The sequence below is a fragment of the Amblyomma americanum genome, chromosome 7, assembly GCF_052857255.1.
Source record: "Amblyomma americanum isolate KBUSLIRL-KWMA chromosome 7, ASM5285725v1, whole genome shotgun sequence".
Lineage (NCBI taxonomy): Eukaryota > Metazoa > Arthropoda > Arachnida > Ixodida > Ixodidae > Amblyomma > Amblyomma americanum.
The window spans coordinates 42,569,041-42,593,550 of NC_135503.1; the positions used below are offsets into that span (position 1 = coordinate 42,569,041).

The window sequence follows — 24,510 nt, forward strand, 5'->3', positions numbered from 1 at the left end:
GTTCTCGCCTTGAAAGAACAAGCCTGAGTCGCAGATCAAAAGCCCTCACTTCTTTCTGCTTTCCCCTCTCTCGTTCCGCCCAGCCGTCTTTCGTCTTGGATGTGGACCCTGTCCTCGCCTAGCTTGACATCCGGGAACGTATGCGGTGCGCGTTTGCTATATAACCAAGAGAAGTGCTGAGCGGTGGTGCAGAGCGTCACGTAAAGGCATGCTTTGCAACGTGTGAGCGCTGAAGGTGCTTAGTTCTTGCCATGTTATGTGATGTGACATAGGGTCTGCTCCAAACACTAGTTGAGGGAACTTCGAAATTTTCACAGGCCACATTTCCTTACATCCGAATCTCATCGCAAAAACGTTTCGACTGAGCAGTCATCAACTTAGTGCTTATTATATTATTGCACAGTATGAAAAACTTTCGACCGCAGCAGTATTTAGACGCATGTGAGTTTGTTCTAAGAAAAATAAACACTGTTTGTGCTCTTAAATCGCTCCAAAGCGCCGATATTACTGATCCGAAATGATTACATTTCTACTCCGTACCTGCTCCAAAATGTTCATTTCCCGCGCAATAGCTGCTTCAGAAGGCAAATTTTTATACTCCTAGAGGTGCTCCAAAGCCTATTTTAACCGCCCACATCTGCTGAGCCACAGGAATGAAAGAAGCGATCGTGTGCGCCTCTGTTGTTGGACCAAGTTTCTTTAAACAAAGCGAAAAGAAAAAAAATGAGCCGCCAGCTTTCTAGCAGACAATGATGATTACTGATGACTACTGACATGATTACTGCTGATGTCCAGGTTGCGCCATTGTATTCATAAAATTTAGGCTTCTCTTTCTTGTCATTATTGAACGAACTGAAGGTTTCTTGTGACATTGCCTATATAGACGTTCGTATTGAAAGCAAGAGACTCCTCATCTCTGTCGCTGTGCGTTTATCTGAAAGCTACTTCGCTGCGGTCTTAAAATGCTAGACTGTATGTAAACCCGTTGTTCTTTCCTGCACAACTTAGATTCATTCCACCCATAGCAGGCAATTTACAATGGGGAAAAACAGCACGCGAACCAAGCTACATGCTCGAGTGTTTCCCTTATCACTCGTGCCAGATCTTACGTCCTCGGTCGGGGTGTTTGCTTTCTCCGGTTTTGCTTGCAGCCATTAAGATGCAAGCTTCCCTAACACATCCAAGGTCGTTTGGATGCCAGCTTGTCATACACAGCCGCTCCATTTACGGTGCAGAAAAATGATTTCATCCTATTGTCATTCTCATACAGTTATCGACAGTGTACCACGACCACCATTTCTTCCACCATGCACATCAGTAATAAGTTTCTGTTAGCGAATGTAGCGTAAAAGTTCTAGAATGCATGCCTGGATGAACACTTAAGCGTGTTCGGAAGCTGCATTCTTTCTGAATGGAGAAGTGTTAGCACATGTATGCCTCTACTCTGCTGCGCGCGTCGCGACTAAGTTGCCATGAGTTCCTTCATTCGAGTTTTGTAAAAGCGTTCGCTCCTGCATCGGAGTTCACTATTAAGTTCGCTCGTCAACAAAACGAGTTACATCGGCCGCTTTTTCGTCGTCTCGAGTTCGCGATGCCCAGCACGTAAGCTGTGACAAGCGATTTCTCGCCGTCGGCTATGCGGCTTAACGGGGTCATTGAAATGAAGCCGAGAAAACGTCGCTCACTTTCGAATATCTGTCCCCGAGATTTCCCTCACACCGTACCGGCAGCTTCCACTAGATTAAAGAGAGAAAAAAAAAACTGTGCACTTCGCGTTTTTGAAACCCCTGACACGTCGGTCTCACCTGCTCGCGCACTTTCATTGTATTACGTCAGCTTGCGCAAAAGAGTGCCTCCTCCGTTTTTTCTTTTTTTTTCTTTCGTAAACTTCTCTTTACTTTCCTTGCTTCGTTAACGACTCTGCCGTACGGGGCGAAGCGGGGACACGGAGCATTATCTCGAACCGCGGAACAAGGAAGGGTGTGACATTTCAGGTGCGCTCATAATCGTGTCACGAAGGGGGGTCCGCTGACGTTGGGGCAACCGCCTGGTCCCGCGTGATCCGTCATTTGCGGCACCGCGCAAGGCAGTGCTCCGTAATCTTTCCACAATCTTCCTGAAACTTCATTCGGGTGAGTAATGTTCCGTCTTTATTTTCTTTACTTTCGCCGCAGCGACATTCCGCGCTGGAAAATGACCCTCTTGCACTTGCAGTATGGCAGTTTTGTTTCGTGTACTTTGCCTGTTGTCTTTTTCACTCTCTCTGTCCCGCTTCTCTCGCTCACGAAACCAGCGAAATTCCAGCTGCCCACTGGGTCATCTTAAAGCGAATCAGGTCACGCCGTGTTGGTGAAGGTCTGTGGTTGTTGGTTGTGGGATTAAGGTTGCACGAGCGCTGCTCGTGGCTCGTGACCCACTACGGCTGCGCCTTAAACGGCCGACACGTCAGCGCGCGTCGGGGCGTTTTGAATGCGCCACCGTAAAAGTAAGCAGCCTTGAAGGAAACGCGCGGTGCAATAGCTTCGACCTATAGAACGCTTATGCGTTGAGCCCTTTGGTGAAGCGGTTAGTATTCGAGACAGGTGAATAGAAGGAAGTTGTGTTGGCTTCTTAAGCACTGAGTCTGCATGCGGTTTTTCAGCTCTGCACGCCACCGACCAGCACGCCGTGCATATTATATATAGTTAAGGTAAATGCGCGCCATGTTTAGAACGCCTTGGTTTGTATCTTCCATAACTGCGCTTGAGCATGCGCAGTCAACCCTCGTGAATTCGGAAACCGGTCCACTGTCGTTTTTGTTTCGTCTATATCTGTTTGTCGCCACCTTTGTTCATTTCTGTGAGCAGGTGGGGCGAATAGGTGTAGCGTAGTCTAACTCTGCATGCGAAATACCATCCACTGGTGCGCAAACCTTGTTAACAAAATAACTCTTTGAAGTGCGAGGTGAAGCAATGGACAAGACGCGTCGAAACATTCTCGAAAAAAAAAAAATGTCAGCGGAACAAGCTGTCGAAGGAAGGAAGCGCCAACTCATACGTCATCACTATATAGCACCGTTCGCCAGTGACTTCCATAGCGTTCTACGTCACTAATATTATAATAAAAGTTAGTCCGGTCACCCTGCGTTCTGAGTCGGAGTTTGCTCTGACATCACACAGTCATAGCGCACTTGGCTCGTGTAAGTGTCGTTACTCCGTCGCTCGGGAGATGCGTCGCCAGATGAAGTACTCGGAAGGCCTTTTCGAAACTATAGCCGCGAACGCTAATGCAAGCGTCGACTAGGGAAAGGCTCGTGATGTGGGGCAAAGGCCTTAATGACAACAGCGCCAGAATCAGGAAATGCGCGACGCGCGAAGCTTTCTGTACGGATGGCAACGCCTAGCTCGACGTGATTTCTGGAAAGGCTGTGGCACGCCGTAGTAGCTTCACGACTTCGATGCAGCGTCTTTAACGATGCTTGCGACATCGTTTTTTAACCTAACGGAGTCGCATACTAAGTGATCCGTGCCTTCCTTACATACGTATATGTAGCTTTGATTGGCGTTATTTCGACAGCGGTGCACGAAGGAAAACGATCTAATCGCGCCAATTTATAGCCCCCGTAAGCTAACTTCTCCACGTAGGTAATGAAACCTTGATGCACAAGGACGTTCTGGAGGGTGTAATCTAGAAGCATCAACCACCTTTCTCGAAACCGGTTAGGTTACTAGACGCCTCGACTGGTCCATCGTTCCTGGCCTTTCTGCCTCCGTTTTGTGGCATCCTAATGGCACTTGCTTATCAAGCGTTTTCCGTCTACGAAAGCCTCGCGTCGGCGTTACTGGAGGCATGCGAGATCCCTCACTTGTCTCACCTTTGGGTTGGTTGCCTTGACGACGTCATTTACCGGCGCGCTCTGACTTTATCGTTGAAGCAGGGGACCTAGCTGGGCAAACAGACGCCTCTGCGCTCTGACTTCACAGCGCATGCTGCACACTCGCATCAAATGGTGCAGAAAAAAACCTGTATGGCGTGTCGTGTGTGTACATGATTGTGCAGCTGGCGCCCATGTTTAATACTGAGGGAGGGAGGGAGGGAGGGAGGGAAGGGGGGGGGAGGGGTCAACAAACGGGCTCTGTTGAAATCGATGCATTTTTTTTTTCAAACCATACATGCATGGTACCAGGTGCCAACGAACAGCCAGAAGGCTGGCGGCGCAATAATACGCTTGCTAATATTAAGGTCGCAAATGGTGGGATTACGAAATATCGGTTTAAAGAGATGAAGTTCAGTATACTAAAGCAAGCGGGCCAGAACAGCACAGTTGTCGCCACCCTGAGAAACGAACCGAATTTTGTGCAAACAAGGGATGGATCGAAGAATACCAAAAAAAAAAAAGCCGAGAAAATAGACAAATTGCGTGCGTGCACGTAGCTTACAGGTTCTTCCGATATGAGGGGGAACAACGAGTTCACTCACAAAGACGAATTTTCCAGTTATTTCTCTTCTAAAGTTTAAAATGACTTTTGGATACTATGCGCCAAGAGGAAAACTAGCTAGAAAAAAGGAGTAAGTGCGCCTGGCGTGTATGGAGTAATCATTAATTGAATGTTCAAACTTCATTCCCTTTCGGATTGAAGGGGACCTGTGAAACTCACGTCGCGCTATTCAGCCTATTTAAAAATAGATGACAACTAAAGAGGGGATCACTGGAAATGAAGCACCGAGTAATATTAGTGCTTCATAATAGAACACTTAATCACGGAGCACCCAGACTTTAAGGAATCGCTGGTTACTATGAGACAAGCAACACTGCTATCCTGGAAGCACTGTCGACGTCAAATAGGTGTATTCGCGTGGCTATGTCTGGCAACTTTTGGCCTGTTTATTTGAAAAGAAACTTTGTGGGGGAAAATGCATTCCATAGGTATGCACTCTTCGTCAAATTGCGCGCCTTTTACTTTCCACACAACCATCAGAATTGCTCGTAAGAAATCTGCTCCAGAAATCAATCGCTCCAACGCGTCTGCGTGGTGCCGAAAAGTGTCTTTTTTTATGATTGAGGACCTTTTCGTGGTATAGCGGTCGACTAGAATATTGCCTCGACTGCAAGAAAGACAAAAAAGTGCAAAGCTAATTGGATCACGAGATAAAACAACTCAAGCCGATCGCGAACGCGTACACAAAAGGTTCCGCGCGAGGTCGGTGCTAACAGGAGTTCCACTTGAGCTCTCAAGCCGCGACCGTGTTATGGGTGACCGGCTACAGCTAATTAGGACGAGATCGAACACAGCTGGCAGCATGCGTCTCTTGCACTTTCGAGATGGTGCGTGTTGTTGTTGTTGTCCTCGTAATCATGAGGATGAAACGAAAACATCGAACTTTAAAGGACAACGATTATTATTATTATTATTGGTTTTGGGGGGAAAGGAAATGGCGCAGTATCTGTCTCATATATCGTTGGACACCTGAACCGCGCCGTCAAGGAAGGGATAAAGGAGGGAGTGAAAGAAGAAAGGAAGAGAGAGGTGCCGTAGTGGAGGGCTCCGGAATAATTTCGACCACCTGGGGATCTTTAACGTGCACTGACATCGCACAGCACACGGGCGCCTTGGCGTTTTTCCTCCATAACAACGATGCGAAGAAAATGAAAAAGCGGTTCTTGTGGAGAGAGTGAGACATAAGAAAAGGAAGGCCAGGAAGTAGGTCAAACAGGTAATGCCCAGTTGGCTACTCCAAACCTGGGGAGGAGGATAACGGATTCTAAGGAGAAAAGCGATAATAAAAGGAGTGCTTGTTTTAACTGACTTCTATTTAAACGCAGGCAATCGCATTCGTTTCGTTAGTCAGCACGTGCGTGCGAAACGTTGATAAACAAATTATGGGAGCCGAAAGATTAGCACTTGGCTGTCGTGTTGAAATTCCTCACGTTAGCCAATGTTACTTTTCCTAACTGTTGTAGTTTTTTTTTTCTGGAAAAATACATTGCGTTGCGAGAGTGAAAAAAAAACAAAACTTTGGGGCCACGTCACTGCTGTGATATCTCTTAAAAACTAGCTGTGCCCCTAAACACGCGCTACAGTTAATCGATTTAATTGGTTACCGGAGGTTCAGCAACAGTTCTCATGCTTTATGCTGAAATTTGATCTGATACACGTGTAGAACTCTCTAGTTCTTAAAGCTCTGTCTATCTGTAACTTAGAGGCGTGGTTTCGTGGGCAATATTACTGCATTGGATAGTGTCAGCCCACTGGATAACGCAGCCATCACTGGATAAAATCATGTCTTCAGTTTTCGGATATAGTGGCACACTGAAACGTGGCGCTTAGTTTTGAGTCATTTAATGCTTACAGCTTGTCTCTGGCAATCGTGGTGTCGAGAGAACATAAAATGCAGCCCCGAAGGGTTCCGGTTTCCCTGTCAAATTAATGCACTTCGAAGCTTCTCGGAATAGAAGAATCCCGATCGAACGCGCTGCGCGGCTATATATTGACGGTCGCACATATAGGCGTGTCTGGACACGACGGCTTTCGGGCTGACCAGCAGCGTGTTGGCCCTCTCCCAATTCGCCCCACAGCAGCGCATACTTTAGCGCGACTCCTTGTAGCACGATAGGGTTTCTCTTTAAATGTTTCACTCAGACAGACCATATGAACAAAAACCGCCGATGTGTTTCGGATGGTGTCCTCGACATCGGCACGTGGCTGTGATATCCTTCAACGAATTAAAGGGACACTGAAAGGACAACTCCACACAATTGTTAGCTGTTTGTAAAAAATCGTTTGTTTGGCCCGTTGTGTCTTGCTCGATGTTTGCTGGACAGTTACACCCTTCCTCAGCAAAACGCGAATTTACTGCTGACAAAATTGCACTCAGAAACTGGACATTATTTTTCTCGCCCCTCCGTGATCACCGTCTGCAAGTTAATGGTGGTGTAGCTTAGCCTCAGAGATAGGCAGGTGTGGAAACTAAACGGTTGTGACGTCATCGCAGCTTAGTTGTGAAAACAGTCGGTGGCAGCGATACCTGTATTTCCTTTTTCTTTTCACCTTTATACAAGCAGCGTTTTCAGTAAAAGTGTCATCTTCATCATTAGTACGCTGATACTGATACAAGCAAGCTTCATTCTGTCCTTAGTGTCCTTTCGCACTTTGCAGGGTGCGCATAGTACACGTTTCTCGCTTATTACGTAGTCTCCGTTACTGCGTTGCCAGGCGGTCGTCAAGTACGTTTGTATTAGAGCTGAAGAAGTGTGTGGCGAGAACTCAACAGTGACTACCTTTCAATCCCTTTGCTTTTCCTCTGCCTCCTAGGCGTCCTTGCACCTCAGCGTGAGACACGAATACAAACTGCGCGCGTTCGGTTTAAGCACGTACGTGACCGCACAGATGTTGACTCCCTTTCCAAAGTTTACAAACAAAGGCACCCCCGCTGAAAGCTCGACCTTGAGCGAGCCGGTCTGCCGTCTAACTTCCGGTAGCCGCTTCCGCTTGTTAACTCGCTTGTGCTTCTTGGAGCGCATCCGCCACGTCTCCAACGCATACTTTCAATCTGCACCGGTCTTGAAGCGGCACAAGACGAATGGATTCGTGAAAATATTTAACGTTACACAACAGTTTCAAGCTGCTCTTAAATAAGAAAAAAACATTTTTGGAGTTCCCGGGTTCGAACCCGACCGCGGCGGCTGCGTTTTTATGGAGGAAAAACGCTAAGGCGCCCGTGTGCTGTGCGATGTCAGTGCACGTTTAATATCCCCAGGTGGTCGAAATTACTCCGGAGCCCTCCACTACGGCACCTCTTTCTTCCTTCCTTCTTTCACTCCCTCCTTTATCCCTTCCCTTACGGCGCGGTTCAGGTGTCCAACGATATATGAGACAGATACTGCGCCTTTCCTTTCCCCCCAAACCAATTATTATTATTATTATTATTATTATTATTATTATTATTATTATTATTATTATTATTATTATTATTATTATTATTATTATTATTATTATTATTATTATTATTATTATTATTTGTTGTGCTTCATATTTCAGCCTATTTCACAACCATTACTGGAACCGGCTTAGCTTGCTTCTCTGTTAAACTAACACAAGAACATACACCCTTTGCCAAAATTAACCGAGCACTCAAGGTTAGCCTTTCTGTCGTACTGTGGAGCCCTTACGGCATTCCTACTGACTAAAAGGCTTCGAAGAGTGAGGACAACGGTTTTCCTTACCTTACGCTGATTTAGAGCTTAAGGGCTCCAGCAAGTGCCCTGCTACAACGACTAAGAAGCAAAACCCGTTGATGGGTTAGTTTTGGAGAATACGGTACCTATACAGCGAATGAAGGAACTCCCTTGATGCACTGACTGACACCAAACTTTACTCTTCGTAGAGGAGATGCGTGCCGGTGTAACTTAATGTGTTATCAATAACTGCTTGCAATTCGGAGTCTAACTTCTCCAAGCTGCACGTTAGCCTATCGCAGGAGCCGTTGTGGAAAGTTCTAGATTAATGCCGACGGCTTGGGATTCTTTAACGTGCGCTGACACTGCGCGTCGCACAGGCTTTGTTGCGTTTCGCCTCCATCGAAATGCGGCCAGCATGGCCGGGAATCGATCCCGCGGCCTTGGGCTCTGCAGCCTATCGCCGTAGTGAATGAGGCACCGCTGCGGGCTATTAATAACTGTCGTTGCACCGCAAAGCGCAGAATGCGAAACGACCGTGAGAAGAGGTCAGTCGGCACATCCATGGGTGGCGAATTATGCTCTTGGGCGTACGAACACTACAATAGGTTTCTATTTGTCTTACCACTAGCAACAATATCTAGCCAGAAAATGTTTCCATTTTCGATCTTCAACGTTTCAAATAAAGGCCTTGTATGAGAATATATTGGATGCTACAATATTTCTAATCATTTAATCTTTTATCTGTCGTCTTATCACTCCATAGAAGCGCTTTTTGACATGCGTTTCTCTATCAGATGGGGCAAGCTGTACACATGACTGGAATATCCAGATAATCTTGTAGAAAATGATCGATTCACGTCCCGATCGCTTTTATCTTTAAACTGTTGGGCAACAAATTATCTTCTAATCATTCAAACAGAAACAAAAAAGTGAGTGTTCAAAGAGAAACAGTATAGACTTGGCACTGCTTACCTGAAACGCCGGCCGCCGAAGAAGCAGGACGAGTAATTTGTCCTCCAAGTTCCGACGGAACCCTTTTTTTTCCTTCCCTTGAACCTTGGCACCGATGTCGAAGCCGGGGGGGGGGGGGGGGGGGGGGTATATTCGCCAGTCGAACGCAATGCAGCAGTGCTGTTAGCGGCTTTCGCAGGCGGGCGTCCCTGTTTTCGAAATCCGCTCGTACACAGCGGTGCCTATGAGAAGGAGGCGAAGATATGCGCAACACCGTGAATCTTCTTCACGCTGTATAGTATCGCTCTCCGAAGCCCGCCGACCGCGTTTCTTCGACGCTTAGCCAAGAGCGCGACTGACTCGGCGCATCCAGGCACGGCGGCGGCTCGTCGCTTACGTGAGTAGGCACCGCGTAGGAAACGTGCAGCACGTCTAGAGAGAGGTATCTCAGAGGGACTTCTTCCTAATGGGGCCAAGTGTCTCTCACACAACGGGCACGTCGACTGGTGGTGCGGCGGCGTCGTCTTCGGCTCTTTGCATCTGCGCGATCTCTCTCTCTCTCCGTGATGTTCTCCCGACGTCGTCGAAGTGGGGGCGCCGGCGGCGAAGGCGGTGCGTCAGGCGCGGGTCGTCCTGCGACCGACGGGCCAGCCAGCCATCTACTACTAGTAGCGTTCGCCGGCGTCACCGGCCGACTCGCTCGCGAGCAGAGCAAAACAAAACGAAAACGACACGAAAAAATACCATTGGAGGAAGGAGGTAGAAAAAGAGAGGGAGAGGGGAGACAGGAAGGACCGCGTAACGCCACTCGCCGTTTTTCAGTCTTCCCGATTTCGAGGATACGGGGAGAGGAGGACCGCATATGAAATGATCGCGTGCGCTCGAGGGCCGGATAGAAACGGTGAGTTAGTGGGGAGGGAAGGGGGTGTCGCTTGTGAGGAAAAGAGTGGGCACCCCGAAACGCAAGGGGGGGCAAGACGATGCGAGAAGACGGCGCAGTGCAAATCGTATAACAGAGAGGAAGTCTACCGTGAAGCTCTTGATGACTGCGACGATATATAGGGCTTTTTATATGTGGGCAGGAAAGAGACCACCGGTATTATAACTCGTCTAGGGCTTCTATTTATTGGAACACGTGCCTACGCAACTGGTTAGTGCGGCCCGGCTTATAGAACTTCACGCTGTTTTCCGGTTCTCGCTTCTCTTTTACCTTTTGCTCGTCGCGTGGGCTGCCTGTGCGGTTAGGGGGCGCTGGCTGCTCCGCGGCGGGGTGCTGGCTTTTGCATAAATCGCGAGCTGTCACGGCGTGGGCAGTGCCGGACACGGTGGGCATTGGCGTCAAGGGAGTTTTGTTTAGGAAATGCGGATAGAAAGAACTGGTCTTCAGGAAACAGGAAGTAGGAACTGCTCTTTCGTCTTTCGATCTGGGTGTCCAACGAAGTAACTGCGAATGAACAAGGAACCGGGAGGGAAAACAAGAGGGAAGGACGAACGAAGAAATGGGTCAAGCGATGAGCATTTCACTCTGAAGGACATCTTCGCATCATACATGACGGAAAAATAATTTATGAGCTATATATATACGATAACCCATACTCCATATAATATATCACAGCACTCAACCATATATGACAAGTTCTTTCCCTCGAGACCTCCCCTGCTTACCTCTTATTGTCCAACATACTCAAGCAGGCGTCGACACTAAACTCTGGAACTTTGGAAATGCGACTGCTGTTTCATTTCATTTGCTTGTTTATAGCGAAAGGAGCGAATCGCGCTCAATGTGACTTGGTACGCGTCCACAGTGAAACATGTGAGGTGTCAGATTTACGGTAATTCAGTGCGACTTCATAAAAAAAGTCTCAACTAGCGCAAACATTCAGCGTACTTTGGTCTTTCCAATGACGGCTAAATACATAAATTCCAAGTACCACTGGGCTCGCATCGGGGCGACAACAGAGCTCTTACCATAAGTTGCGCGTTACGGCTCGTGCTAAGCGCGATAGTATGTCCTTCAAGACTGTTCAACCCGGTATTATGCGAGCAATAGGAAAGAACAGTGCCCTACTTTACGTATATACCCGATGTCTTACTGATGTGCACCTTACTGTGTCAGTTGTAAGATATAAAGAAGCGGCTTGAATCCTTTTCGCAATGCAAGCAAGAACCTAATGGAAAGATGCCGCACAGAGCAGCTTATCATAACCATTAGGAAGGCGCAGTAGATTTTCGCGACAACGCAGAACTACGAAAAGTTGCATGTCAAGGACACCGGGAGTCAATAGTGGTTGGTTGAAGGGCCGACATTCGTCGCATGGCGCGGAGGTCGTGCGACGCCAGCTAACCTGAGTGTGATTTTTCTGTTTCGTCCCACTGATTATTACTACACTGGGTAACGCTGCGTAAAGAAAATAAACGTGTACCCGGTAGAAACGTGCGTTGCTTTGAAATGCAGGATGGGTAGGAGCGACGCAGAATACGTAATCGTTAGCGTGCTGTTGCCGACCACCGCAACGTGCTTTGTGTTTCATGTTCGGCGGGCTCTTCTTGTTTCAGGAGCGAGCCGGCTTTGTACGGGATTGCGTGCACTTCTAACGTTTTAATGTGCTGCTCGCGTGCAGTTACCGTCCTTAATTTGCTTGTGCTATTGTGTCGTTTCGAGACTGAGGGGAATTTTGATTGATGTTTATGATCGAGCGGGCATAATGCGACTGCGTGCTGCAAAAGGGAGGAATTGCAGGGACGTTTCAGGTACTTAAGGAACAGTTAAAAATCCTGCGCACCGAAAATGTAGCCCGAATAACTGAGCACGCAATTCTCGTGAAGGGGCTTACAAGGTTGTGATTCAGTTGTCATTTTTTCTCACGCAGGTTAAATGATTAGAAATTTTCGCCTAATGAAATATTTACGAGAGGGAACTTCCAGGCTGCTTTAAAAAATGTTAAATCAATTTGATATTGCCTGTACTCGAAGTTCATTGTGCGTTCCAGTTATACGAAAGAAAAGTGTAGACTATACTGAAAGCTTGTTAACACTATTCTTGGTTGATGACATTTATGTTCACAGATTGGTCGCTGCACTTGATTTGTATGTGTTATTAGTGCTGTCAATACTTTCTTCTTTACTTATTTCTGTACTTTATGTCGACGTAATTAACCTTCTGCCAGAATGCCCTTCGGGGCGCTGTAGATACCATTAATGCGCTGTAGATACCATTAATGAATATATAAACAAATCAACCACTGTGGTCCTGGACGACTCGCAAACCAAGCACTTCACGAGCATTGGAGCCTCAACAAATCTTCACATCGGCGTTTGTGTCCCAGTCTGGGCCAGAATCAGCGATGCCCGCTAGCTTTTGTGCCAACTACAATGACGGCTCTCATACTGTGACGAAGAGCGGTCCGGCTGCCGAAACGTGAAGTAAATAGTTCCTTCAGCCGTCGGAAGGAGAGCCACTATTCCTGTAATGCACCAGCCGTGTGTGTGTGCGTGCATAACAGGCTATTATGCACGGTTGATAATACTAACTCTAGCCTGTGAGTCGCCCTGGCCGCTTCTTTATTTGGATGGTTCAAAATAAATGTAGCTCTTGGAATTGTCTAACACCGGCGCGTATCCAGTAGAGTCACGGTCACCCTTACCGTCCGCTCCATGCATTGATTTCGCTAAAAACAATCAGACAAGTCCCTACATGCTAGTTCCGACCTTGATTTCAAGGCGCCAGCATTCGAGGAAACAGATAGAACCATCCACAGACTCCAGGTAGGCGGTAACTAAACGAAACATGCCTCATATCTTTCTTATGAAATCGCCAAGTTCAGTTCTGTTAAAGAATAGCCGGACGAAAACGAGAGAGAGGGAGATAAATAAACAGTCGCAACGGTGTGCTGAAAGCTGCGTGACTCGGCTCGCCAAAAGCGAGAAATATATCCTTCCGATTTGTTTTCCTTCATCCACGCGTGCTTCCCAATTCATTGGCAGGAGACCAATTTCGGACTCAGCGCGCCTCGAGCTGCATGGCTGATACGCATGCGCGTGCTGATAAGATCGAGAGAGTGATAGATTACTTAGTAGGAAAAGAAAAAGAAGTCCTCGAAACGGAGTAGCGCTCCGCTTGTATCCGACACCGGATGAGCCGAGTATGTGCCAGCTCTTTTGTGCTATTCACCGGCCGCTCTCTCGTTCTTTTTCTTTTTTTCCCCGTCATTTTTGCGCAGACCCGTCGCGGCGTCGCATCGCATGACTCTGTCCTCATATTGCCACAGCGGAGAGCGGTGGCGGCATGCTTGCAACAGCTGTATGAGGGCGGCGTCGCTGCGGTCTTGCACGCCACATCTCGTGCCCAGGGTCGTCGTCTAGCTAGCTGCTCTTTCGCGTATACAGTCGTCATCCAAGGCCTCCCTCCTGCAGCCATGCCCTCCTTCCTTCGTGTCGTGCCGTCATCCACTGAACCGGGCCGTCTTGCTGTCGAGGCTGGAATTCACTCATTCACACACCCACCGACACACGGGCGTCGAGCGTGTCAAATCTGTCTTCTCGCTCGAGCGATCTGCCACCTAGTGACGCGCCGAGACGCGGTGACGTGCGCGCACGACGGCCTTGGCATTGAAAGCGTGTTCGAATGGTTTCCGGCTGACCGGTTACGTGTTCACTTCCGCCGTGTCAAGCACGAAATGCTCGCTGTTGTCGACGCCCGCTTGATTTCAGCCGAGACCGGTATGAACGAGACCAGCGACCCATCTCTGGTTCTCCCTGAAATCAAACAGTATAGACATATATTTATGCTAATACCGGGGTTGGCACCACAAAGTTTTGAAGCGAAAACTTCACTACGCTAGGTTTTCAAGAGGGGAGCGTCAGTGCACTCACGTGATAGGTGTCATGTGGTGTCACGTGGCAGGCCATGTGACCTACTGACGACATCGCAGTCTGCCCACTGCGGCAGGTGGCAACTGCCCCATCGGGCATTTCATCGACGCTTTACAGACAATCCATTCAGCAGTGTGTGTGGCGTTTGTGAACGTAGCCATGCAAAGAAAGCTTTCGCTTCTCGCCAGGCTTAACCGAAGTTTAAGCCACAGCCAATTTTTTCATGGCCCTTTCCAGCGTGAGCTCTGAAGAGCTTATACCCCTGGTTCCTCAGTGCGCTTTTTATGTTGTAGGAGCTAAAGACGATTCCTGGACATTTAAATTAATAAAGCAACGGTAACAACATTAAACATGGAATTGGGGCATTGATGGATGTGAACGACCGCTCGTATGTTTGTAACCGTTTCACGCCAGTTATGAGCCAATCCTATCATTCTTGTTGCCGAACTGGCTAAACTTTGTTTACGCAGCTTAGAGGCTTTCGCATCTCGATGGACATTAAAGGCTATGCTGTGGTGTTCTGCTTGGAGGCCTGCTCCTCCACTTACATGCTCCAGTGATCAGGCATATACGTCGGCATAGCTGAGAGGAAAAATATATATATATATATATATATATATATATATATATATATATATATATATATATATATATATATATATATATATATATATATATATATATATAAGAAAGAAAGACAGAAAGAAAGAAAACAAATCTTGCCCAAGGAAGCTGACGCCATCAGCACGAACAGTCACTTCGACCTGAACATGATTCTATTTTACTGCGATAGCTGTTTAAGGCCCGTTCCTAGGTTTAGCATCTTAGCAGCAGCAGCAGTAGTCAAAGTACTACTACTACTACTGCTAGTAGTAGTAGTAGTAGTCGGCGTTGACGGTGGCTAGTTACCGTGGCAGGAGAGGTGTGTAGCGACAGCGGAGGAATGCGTAACCGGAAGGTGGTTACTGAGGATGGAGAATTTGAGAGCGACTTATGCATGCCACTCTCAAATTCTTCGCCTCAATATTAGCGAAAGTAAAAGATCACGGAGGGCGCCTAAATCTGCTTTCGTGCTGTGAATGCGAAAGCATGCACGCGGGGTGTTCGACTGCGGCGATGGTGTACTACTCTAAAGCAGTGGCTGGCGAGGGCGATCTGTTCACGCCCCCCGAATGGAAGTTTATGAAAACGACGATACCCAAACCCAGCGTGAGACTGGTAGTTTAGCACTGACAGTGTTCTAATGAAGTGGCCAGCGAAGCTTACATGCTCACGCCGACCTGGGTACGAACCCCACTTCGGGATAAATTTTATTTTTCTTCCTTTCCTGATGTTGTAGGCCCTGCTGAATTACATCATGAGGTCACGTGGGTTTTTGGACCGTCTGGCGTGGACAACGACAACGCCGGATTTTTCGTCTCATTAGCCATATAATAACTTGGCATTAAAATACCTCTGCAGGTGCCCCCGAATCTCGCGTTGCACGGTGGTATAACCATCCTGTTAGCCTTTTTTTTCCTTTAAAATCTTTACCCTGTTGTAACTACTGGCAGCCGACGAGAAGCTGCTCTTATCATTTTGGCTAAATTTCGAATTACGCTCTTGGCATGCTCAGAAGGCTGAAAATGGGCCGTACCAAAGGCTCCAAGTCTACAACGCAGAGCGTCAAGTCACACAGTGGGTGGGGCGGATGTGTCAAGTACATGCATAGGCAAAATGTTTGCGGCAGGATGCAGACAGAAAGGAGAAGCAAAAAAGACAAAAACGTCTATAGCGGTCTTACCAACTTGCTGGCAGCGCTTAAAGGTATTTACTACCACGTTGCTCAGCTCATTACCGCCGACCTTGCCCGCGCCCTGAGCCATTCTCATGGTCGGATCTCGAAACGTTTCTCTTTTTATTTTCTGTCGGTCACCAGCCGTAGGCTGGTGCTTTAAAATGGTTGATATCTCAAAGCACCTGGCGGTGGGTGGAGTAGAATTCCGCACAGGTTTCGGGAATTGAAGTCAGAGCCGCCGCCCTCAGACTGTAATACCGGGCAGTCGTTATCTACTGCACCCTGCCTCAGTTGCACGGAAATTCCCTGCGGTTTAAATGGGCGAAATCGCGAAAGATGCCGAGATAACGCTCGGAGCTTACAGCGGCACTCCAGCTCGTTACTATCGAGATAGAAACTAATCACGGATATATGTGGAGAAAAAGAATAAGAATAATCTAACGCTGTACACCCTGCTGGATTAATTCATTGTGCGAGCGTATCGTTCGTTGCATTTGGGTGGCATTGGCGTTATCCAGCTTTCTATGTGCGCAAATTTTTATAGATCTTGCGGTTACGACGGCTGCATTTCGATGGGGGTGAAATTTAAAATCTTCCTGAGCTTTGCCATGCCAGAGCACTTTAAAGAACTCCACCTGAATTAATTCCTAACCGTCCACTACGGCGTCTCCCGTAGTTCATTTGCAGCTTCGGGACGTTAAACTCCACGTGTCATACCATTTAGACTAGAAAGAATTGCTTCTAACGATGTTGTGAAACGATCTCGGCAGTACATTATTTTTGTTGAGCTAATACACAATAAACATAAAGGAGTAAAAAAGGATGTAAGCTGTCCTCTAGCGCACATATTTTATAAAAAGATGTGCGCTATAGAGGACACATCATTTTATAAAAAGATGTTCGCTATAGAGGACAGCTTAGAGGACACATCATTTTATAAAAAGATGTGCGCTATAGAGGACAGCTTAGAGGACGCATCATTTTATAAAAAGATGTGCGCTATAGAGGACAGCTTAGAGGACACATCATTTTATAAAAAGATGTGCGCTATAGAGGACAGCTTAGAGGACACATCATTTTATAAAAAGATGTTCGCTATAGAGGACAGCTTAGAGGACGCATCATTTTATAAAGAGATGTGCGCTATAGAGGACAGCTTAGAGGACACATAATTTTATAAAAAGATGTGCGCTATAGAGGACAGCTTAGAGGACACATAATTTTATAAAAAGATGTGCGCTATAGAGGACAGCTTAGATGACACATCATTTTATAAAAAGATGTGCGCTATAGAGGACAGCTTAGAGGACACATCATTTTATAAAAAGATGTGCGCTATAGAGGACAGCTTAGAGGACACATCATTTTATAAAAAGATGTGCGCTATAGAGGACAGCTTAGAGCACGCATCATTTTATAAAGAGATGTGCGCTATAGAGGACAGCTTAGAGGACACATCATTTTATAAAAAGATGTGTGCTTTAGAGAACAGCTTACTTCCTTTTTACTTCCATACAGTCGTATCTGTGTTTAGAGCGTGTGGTCACCATGTTTGTGTGTCAGTGTGTTCTAATTTTTGTCTCCGCATGTTACAGCAAAATAAAAGTGGTTGAAGTTTTTGTGGCGCCTTGCACTGCAACATGCGCAATTGCCTGTAATGTTATTGTTTGGGCAAATTAAAACCCATAAACCTATTGTGGCGCCCGCCGTTCTTTCGCTCTGCGAACATTTTTTTATCAAATTAACCTGAACGTTTGATGCAGCTCTGAGGAAATTAAAATGATAATATGCGGAACACCCGACTCAGTCAACGTTACCGGCTGTGTTGGATAAATTTTGTATTCTGAAGGGAATTGAATTGGGAGATGTTGCTGTAAAATGAAAGGTCGGGATTTATTCTTTTCCAGGTGCACGACATCTTGGTATGCAGGCCGCACCAGCGCCGATGCATCTTCACCGCCGGTAAACCTCTAAAAGCGATGTGCACTATTGGATAGAGGACATGCCTGTCTGTCTCTTGTTTGAATGCAACTTCTATCAATTCCGCCGCCTAGTCAGTAAGTTACAGTGAAGATACCAAAGCTAGCTGAGCATCGCTCATGTAATACTGGAAAATTTAAACGCTGAATTAAATACCCAAAGGTGAAATAAAAATGTACGCAATAAGAAGGTCATGCTATACGCAGAGGACAACTACATATAATTTGTACAATTTATTTGGTGTTGTTAGGTGTGCTTTAGCTGTTCTTAGTTGTTATTAGCTGTTCTTAGCTCGTTCTTCAAAAAGTAGCTTCGGCTGCACCACCCGCACAGCCCACTGCCGGACATCCAACGGTAAAATATATTTCCCACCTAAGAACCCAGCAGCACCTCTCAGCATTCGCGTCCAGCTTTCCTGTACATTAGTGTTCCTACAGGAACACTGTACAGGAACACTACTGTACCTTACCAACTGGCGCCATCTGAAGCCGCCAATAGCGAACACCGCGTAACTGAAAGGGAAAAATTTTATTTCTAATTCAGAGAAAACTAAGTCCCTTCGTGAAATGCTGAGCGAAGATGCTGTTACTGATGGCTTGCTCTTATTACGAATTACAGAACCTGACTTATAAAATACAGCGCTCGCACCGAAAAGCTTTGAAGGCCTTAGGAAATCAATGGAGTGCACGAAACAAAACTTTCCTGGACTAATATTTAAATCTCAGCGCCACACATCATGTGGTGGCAGGCGTACAAACTACAAGCGTTTGTCCAGATTTCCTTGGGCTTGTCACGAAATTTAGAGCGTATGCGCTGACCACTTTTCGGAGCATTGTTCTAGTGGTTAGCGCATCTATACTCTAACATATTGAACCTAATATGTCTATCTTTCCTCGTGATCACAATATAGCCAACGCTGGATCATTCGCGTTACGAACTCGTAACCGCCCCGTGATTTCTGAATTTTGGTAAGAAAAATTGTTTGGATACCTGCGGCTATGTTCACGTTTCTGCGGGGCGAAAGACACATGTAATGCCGAAGAAATTGAATTGAAAAATGCAACATTTTTCGCCGCCCCTATAAAATTGGGGACATCAAGACCAAAAATGATTCCATAGTCACCATTTGGAAGGGATTGGCGGTGTAGCCTGACTTGACGGATCCGTGCACAAAATTGGTCTTGACGTCATCGCACTTTGCGCAAGCGGCCGGTGGTGGGACATCTGCATTTTCTTTTCTGACCTTCTCTACCTCATAAACGCTACAATTTCAGTCAAGGTTTTCTCTTCGTCATCAACACACAGTAATCTATCGATAATGGCACACTTCAATTTGTTCTCAGTGGTCATTCGAGCAAAGGCAGTTTTTGAGAGTCCGTCCTTCTGCCCACTTACCTTCCTTAGCCAGACATTTTTCTATAGAAAAATGAATTGCAACTGTCTTTTTCGACTGAGAAAGTTCAAGAAATGCAGTGCAATGCATCGATTTGTTCGGGTGCACTGAACAGAGTACACCTATACGGGAGTAAAAATGGTGTAAGCTGTTCTCTAGTGCACCATCTTTTATGAAAATGAGTGCGCTAGGAGGGTAGATGTGTAGGCCAGTTGGTGAGACATCGGGAGTCTATACACCGCAGCAGACACAGGACATAGGGAGGTGTAGAGTGTTTATTGTGTTTAGATGGTAGAGTGGCTGCGAAAGACGGGACAGTGAGGAACGTTTTGTCCCCCAGTATCTTTGTTTCTCAGTAGACGCAACCGGGGTTGATTACCGTTATAAAATTATAATCATGCGCATGGTGTGAAACTCTGCAAGGATTATATATTCCTTGGTCCTCCCGGATCCATATCTGGATTGGTTTCTGTCTCCAATTTCGAGGTATCTTTTCGTTGCGGTAGTTGAATGGTTCGAAGTAGCCAGCTAGCTTAGTGTCCTCAACCTTGCAGCAAAATTAACAAGAAAGAAAGCAAAGGCATTCATTTTTCCCCTTGCGAGTGTGTCGTCGATAATTAGCACCGTCATGCGACGAAAGGCCATGACAAAAGAACAAAAAAGAATCATAAGTGCCAGCAATTATATGCGATGTAAGGAGATACATCTCAATCGTATATTAAAAAAATGAAACATTAGACTACGCAAGGGCGTTTTTGCTGTCGCTGCCGCGGCGCTGCTTATGCAGTTATCGGCTATGAGAGCGTGCATGCCGCGGCGTCGGCGGCCGAAGGTTGACCAGGAAGCGAAGCCAACCGCGCTGTAGTCGGTTGCGCTGCGCCCTTGACGCTCAGCCTGCTTGCGCCGTAACAGATCGCTGCGGGTGGGCAGCCTCACGAATAAGAGTGCGGGAGAGGAGGAGTTGGAAGGGGAGAACGGAAAGTGACCGCCGCCGCTGACTGTAGATGCTAATTCAGCGATACTGTCTCAAGGAATTGCGACGGAGTAACTGGTGAAACGATTGCGTCGCACCCCGCCTTATACACGTCATCGCCAGCTAGGAATGCCAGTTGTTGCTACGGCTGTACTTTTTTACTTATGGGCCAATATTGCGGTCTTTCTTTAATCAAAAAGACCGGCAAGGCGCAGCTCAGAGATTCTGATAGACAAGAAAGTAAAAACGTGGCTTTGAGAACAATTTTCAAGTAATTCGATCGGCAGAGGTTTCTGGTTTCTGTATCTGTGCAGTGTGTGGTCTTTGGAATATAGCTATAGTAAAGGGTGTGGAGTACCCACACGATCTGATGCAGCGCTATTGCTTTGCATAGAAGGTACAATTTGGCTAGAATCTACTGTATACTGCTTTTCAAGACGAAAAACGTATTAACAATAGAAAACCTGGTACACACGCACAAAAAGAAACAGCGATTGCTATCTTAAAAGAAATAAACTTTAATGAAAGTGCTTTTTTTTAGAAAATGTCTTCCAAAAGAACACGACTACAATATGTGCTACAATACTTACAAAAAGGGCAAGATATGCACAAACTATGGTATGCAAAAGCAACCATTTGCAAAAGCAGATTTTCTAAATCGCCATCCTGCTATCATCTCCACTGTAAAATAATCATCGTCATAGCAATCTTCAAGAAGAAAGGTACACGTGTATTTGATTTCACTATAAAAAGACTATTTCGTTATTGCATTCCGCTTTCAGTACCTGTAACTTTTTTTTTACTCTCTTGTTGCGTTCTGTTTTTCAGTGCCTGTGTAATATGCATCGAATTTACCTTCTGTTTCAGTGTATTTCAATTTATCATGTTTTCTCTAACTCTATATGCTTGGGTGTTGTTCGTTTAGGAAAAGGGGACTGACACAATTGTCAGGCGTCGGAGACTTTTTCTTTTTATCAGCCTCCTAGACAGACCATCGTGTTTGTATCTTGTCTCTCTGAATAAACATTCATTCATTCATTCATTCATTCATTCATTCATTCATTAATTCATTCATTCATTCATTCATTCATTCATTAATTCATTCATTCTTTCATTCATTCTATCAAGCAGCCGATCGATCTATCAATAAATCAATCAGTCAATAAATAAATAAACAAATATGGGTTGTGCGTGCATAATATGATGTCAATAGCTGAGCCACCATAATGAGAAGCCTTTCAATTTACCATGTAACAACGGTAATAAAAAGACTGACGGTGATACTGTTGTCCTGCATTACTATTAATGTTACTATAGCGGTTAAAAACCTAAGCTCATAATACAGCGATGCTCTAAGAACATTTTATTTTCTGCCCCGACATATTCAAATGTGTCACTGATGGCACAGAATAGCAGCTATTCAATGTATCGGCCACTAGTTGACTTGCATAAGAACCTAAATTTCAGTATTTGACTGGCGGGGTCTATTTCTCCACGCGCTTGCCGCGGGAACGCATGTGTTTTTGGTAAGCCTTGAATTTCTGGTCGCTATTAACGCCAGTGCGCTTACAGTTACTCGAAGTACGTCATTGTTTAACGTGTATCTCAAGTCTTTTCTAGTGTTTTAGCGCTCCTGCAACATTACCGCAGCGTTGCAGCAAAACTGGCTAATTTGCGACAAAAGCGTTTTGTAAGCACTTTTTCGCACTGTTTTCTTAAACGGTCTTAACAGCCGCCCTCCATTTTTCACTCACAAAGCTAGGCTTGCCCCTAATTACGTAGTTTAACAAAAATTCTCCCTAATTCACCGACTACCTAATGATTTATCGCAAACTGCTGTGTATCCTGGCGGGCCGAATGGGAGAGGCGGAAAGCCCGTCATTTAACCACGAATATTCCTCAGTACAGCCTAAGCGCAGTTAGCAGTGATTTTCTCCAGAGTGCTGTAAGATTTTCGTTGTTGAACGCTTTTTTCGTCTTTTTTTTTCCTCTTCGTGAAAATGAAGGATCACAACAGAGTTCCTAGTAGCAGGAACTTGTTTCGTAACTTGCATATTGCTAATACGCGTGTTCACGCAGGAAACGTTAGTTGGGGAAACGTCGACAAGGGGCACGGCATACACACATACTCGCTGGTACTCGCTTTACTGAGGTTGTTTCGCGTTAACTCAACGCATTAGGCGAGCTGCTCTGTTTGCTTTGCGTTATGCGCACTTACGAAGTCCTGCTCTGTCCGTATAGACGATGGGCGGTGGCGTGTCTTGCTGGGTGAGTAAAACCCCGCACCACCTCACTTATCTGCAGCTGTCGGCGGGGGAGTGTTCTCCGCTCACGATGCAAGGCTACGCGCGGACAAGGTGACAGGTACACCCGGTTCAGAACACGTGCTCGGGTATCGCCAGTCTACCGTTCATGCAAGGGAATACCCACCGCTTCTCCTTGCACGCGTGCCGTTTCTCGGAACTAACCTTCGGCCGACAGCCGAGGCGGCTCTCGCTCGTCATCGGGAAGTAATATTGAGGAAGTCCAGGAGGGGACCCGGCCGGTATTTCTATTCACGCGTTCCGTAAATCGACGCCAGTTTCATTCAGCGTGTATGCTTCATCATCGGGAAGTTTCTGCACTGCGATAAAGCACGTGCACGCGTAGCCTGACACCGAAGTCTAGCTTACAGTACGCACATGCTCCTGCAGCATGAAGGAGAGTGAAATATAAAAAAAGTGCGAATAGAAATCTATGCGGAGAGGATGATGAAACGATAGTGAAGCGAATATGGCGGTGAATCTATAGCAGTGCTGGCAGCGGGGTCATTTGAAGTGTCTTCCGGCACTTGCAAGAACTCCAGGTGGTATAGCACAATTCCTAACGTTCTACCATGGCTTCTGTCAAGGTATCGACTATTCTTTTTCGGCGATAAAACTTTTATTTCGTTATTTTTAATTGCGACAGCCCTTCTTGTGTAAACTGTGTCTGCGAAAAGACAATTAGTCATCTTCTGTGTCAGCGCCCTGTCTTCGTAACCGAAAGACGAAAGCTGCTTTGTGCTCGGGACCACCTTGATCCTCGGTCCGTGGCCACAACAGTCGACTGGCATCAAGGCTTACAAGGCACTGTTTTGTTTGTTATGAACGACTGCCTTGATTGACAGATTGTGACTGTGCACATGTTTCCCGTTCCTTCCCTCTTCCCTTTTTAATACCCCATTCCCTTCCCCAGTGACGGGTAGCCAACCGGAAACCTTTCTGGTTAACACCCCTGCCTATCTCCCCTTCGTTTTATCTCTCTCTCTCTCTACGCCAGTTATCTATGTGGCATTCGAATTAAAACCAGGGACCGAATTACGGAACGATCACAAACTCAGAACAGTCTGAAATCGATCACAAAGCCCCGCTCTTGTACCATTGGTCGGTACTGACTGACGGACATATCGACCAATAGGGGCGGGAATTGTGATCGTTTTGAGATTGCGATCGTTCTGTAATTTGGCCACAGCGTCATATTACGCGTCACAACTGCATGTCACAGTAGAAAAGCTCATCCATTCGTTCTTACCAACATGGCATGGCAAAACAGGTACTCATCGCCGTTGGTCGGCCAACCCAGTACTATTACCGTCTGCCCCAGAGAGCAGATTCCATTCATACGGTGCAGGCCCCACTGTCCCAGCATTCAGTGGCACGGCCGATAGACCTTTACGCGATTATTGTAGCTACATCTAAGAGTCGCGCTCCCTTTTATTCACATGCCGAGGGCAGTCCTTTTACCCGTTTTATTGGTTCTCTCAGAAAAAATACAAAAAATAAATGAAAGAGAGAGGGAGCCCGGACCAGCAACGCTTTACCGGCTTAAAGCCAATAAAAAAATAAGAAAAGGAGCTAAACGCTAAAACAACTTAAAAACTTCATTTAAAGAGAAAAGCAGCAAAATAGAAACAACAAACAAACAAACAAAAACATGAAACCCCAAAGGCACAGAACAGAGAGAAGCACAGATAATGTCACAGAGAATGTCAGCACAGATAAAGTCACAGGCACAGTTGGTCTAAACACATTGTCAGGCCACAGAGAGAGATGCATCCTTGTCTAGCAAAGGAACACAGAGCACTTGTCTGTACAGAGCTTATGCAGAAAAATGATAGTGACGAAGAAACTCATCGGGAATGTGAAGGAATTGTTCTGCTGATGAGATGAACCATATGAATCAGAACAGCACAAGCAGCAGGGGTTCTCTTCATAGCCATGTGCTATGAAGAGAACCGCAGTTGACAGTTTGAGTTTCGCTTCAACCATCTCGCGCTGTTTAATACGCATAAATTGTTCAATCGGCACACCCGCGGTTTTGCGAAACAGCAGCAGAATGGCATATAAGCTCAGAGGACAGGCAAATATCACCTCATGTAGACCGTT

General features: G+C 46.3%; 1 protein-coding gene across 1 annotated transcript in view; it reads right to left on the reverse strand.

Moving 5' to 3' along the window:
- LOC144098964 (solute carrier organic anion transporter family member 74D-like) overlaps nt 1-9,827 on the reverse strand; it is a 63,946-nt gene extending 54,119 nt beyond the window's left edge. Inside the window, exon 1 of the mRNA XM_077631951.1 lies at nt 9,131-9,827. The gene's annotated coding sequence lies outside the window, so the exon portion shown is untranslated. The remainder of the gene's footprint in view (nt 1-9,130) is intronic.
- Nucleotides 9,828-24,510: the final 14,683 nt, after the last annotated feature.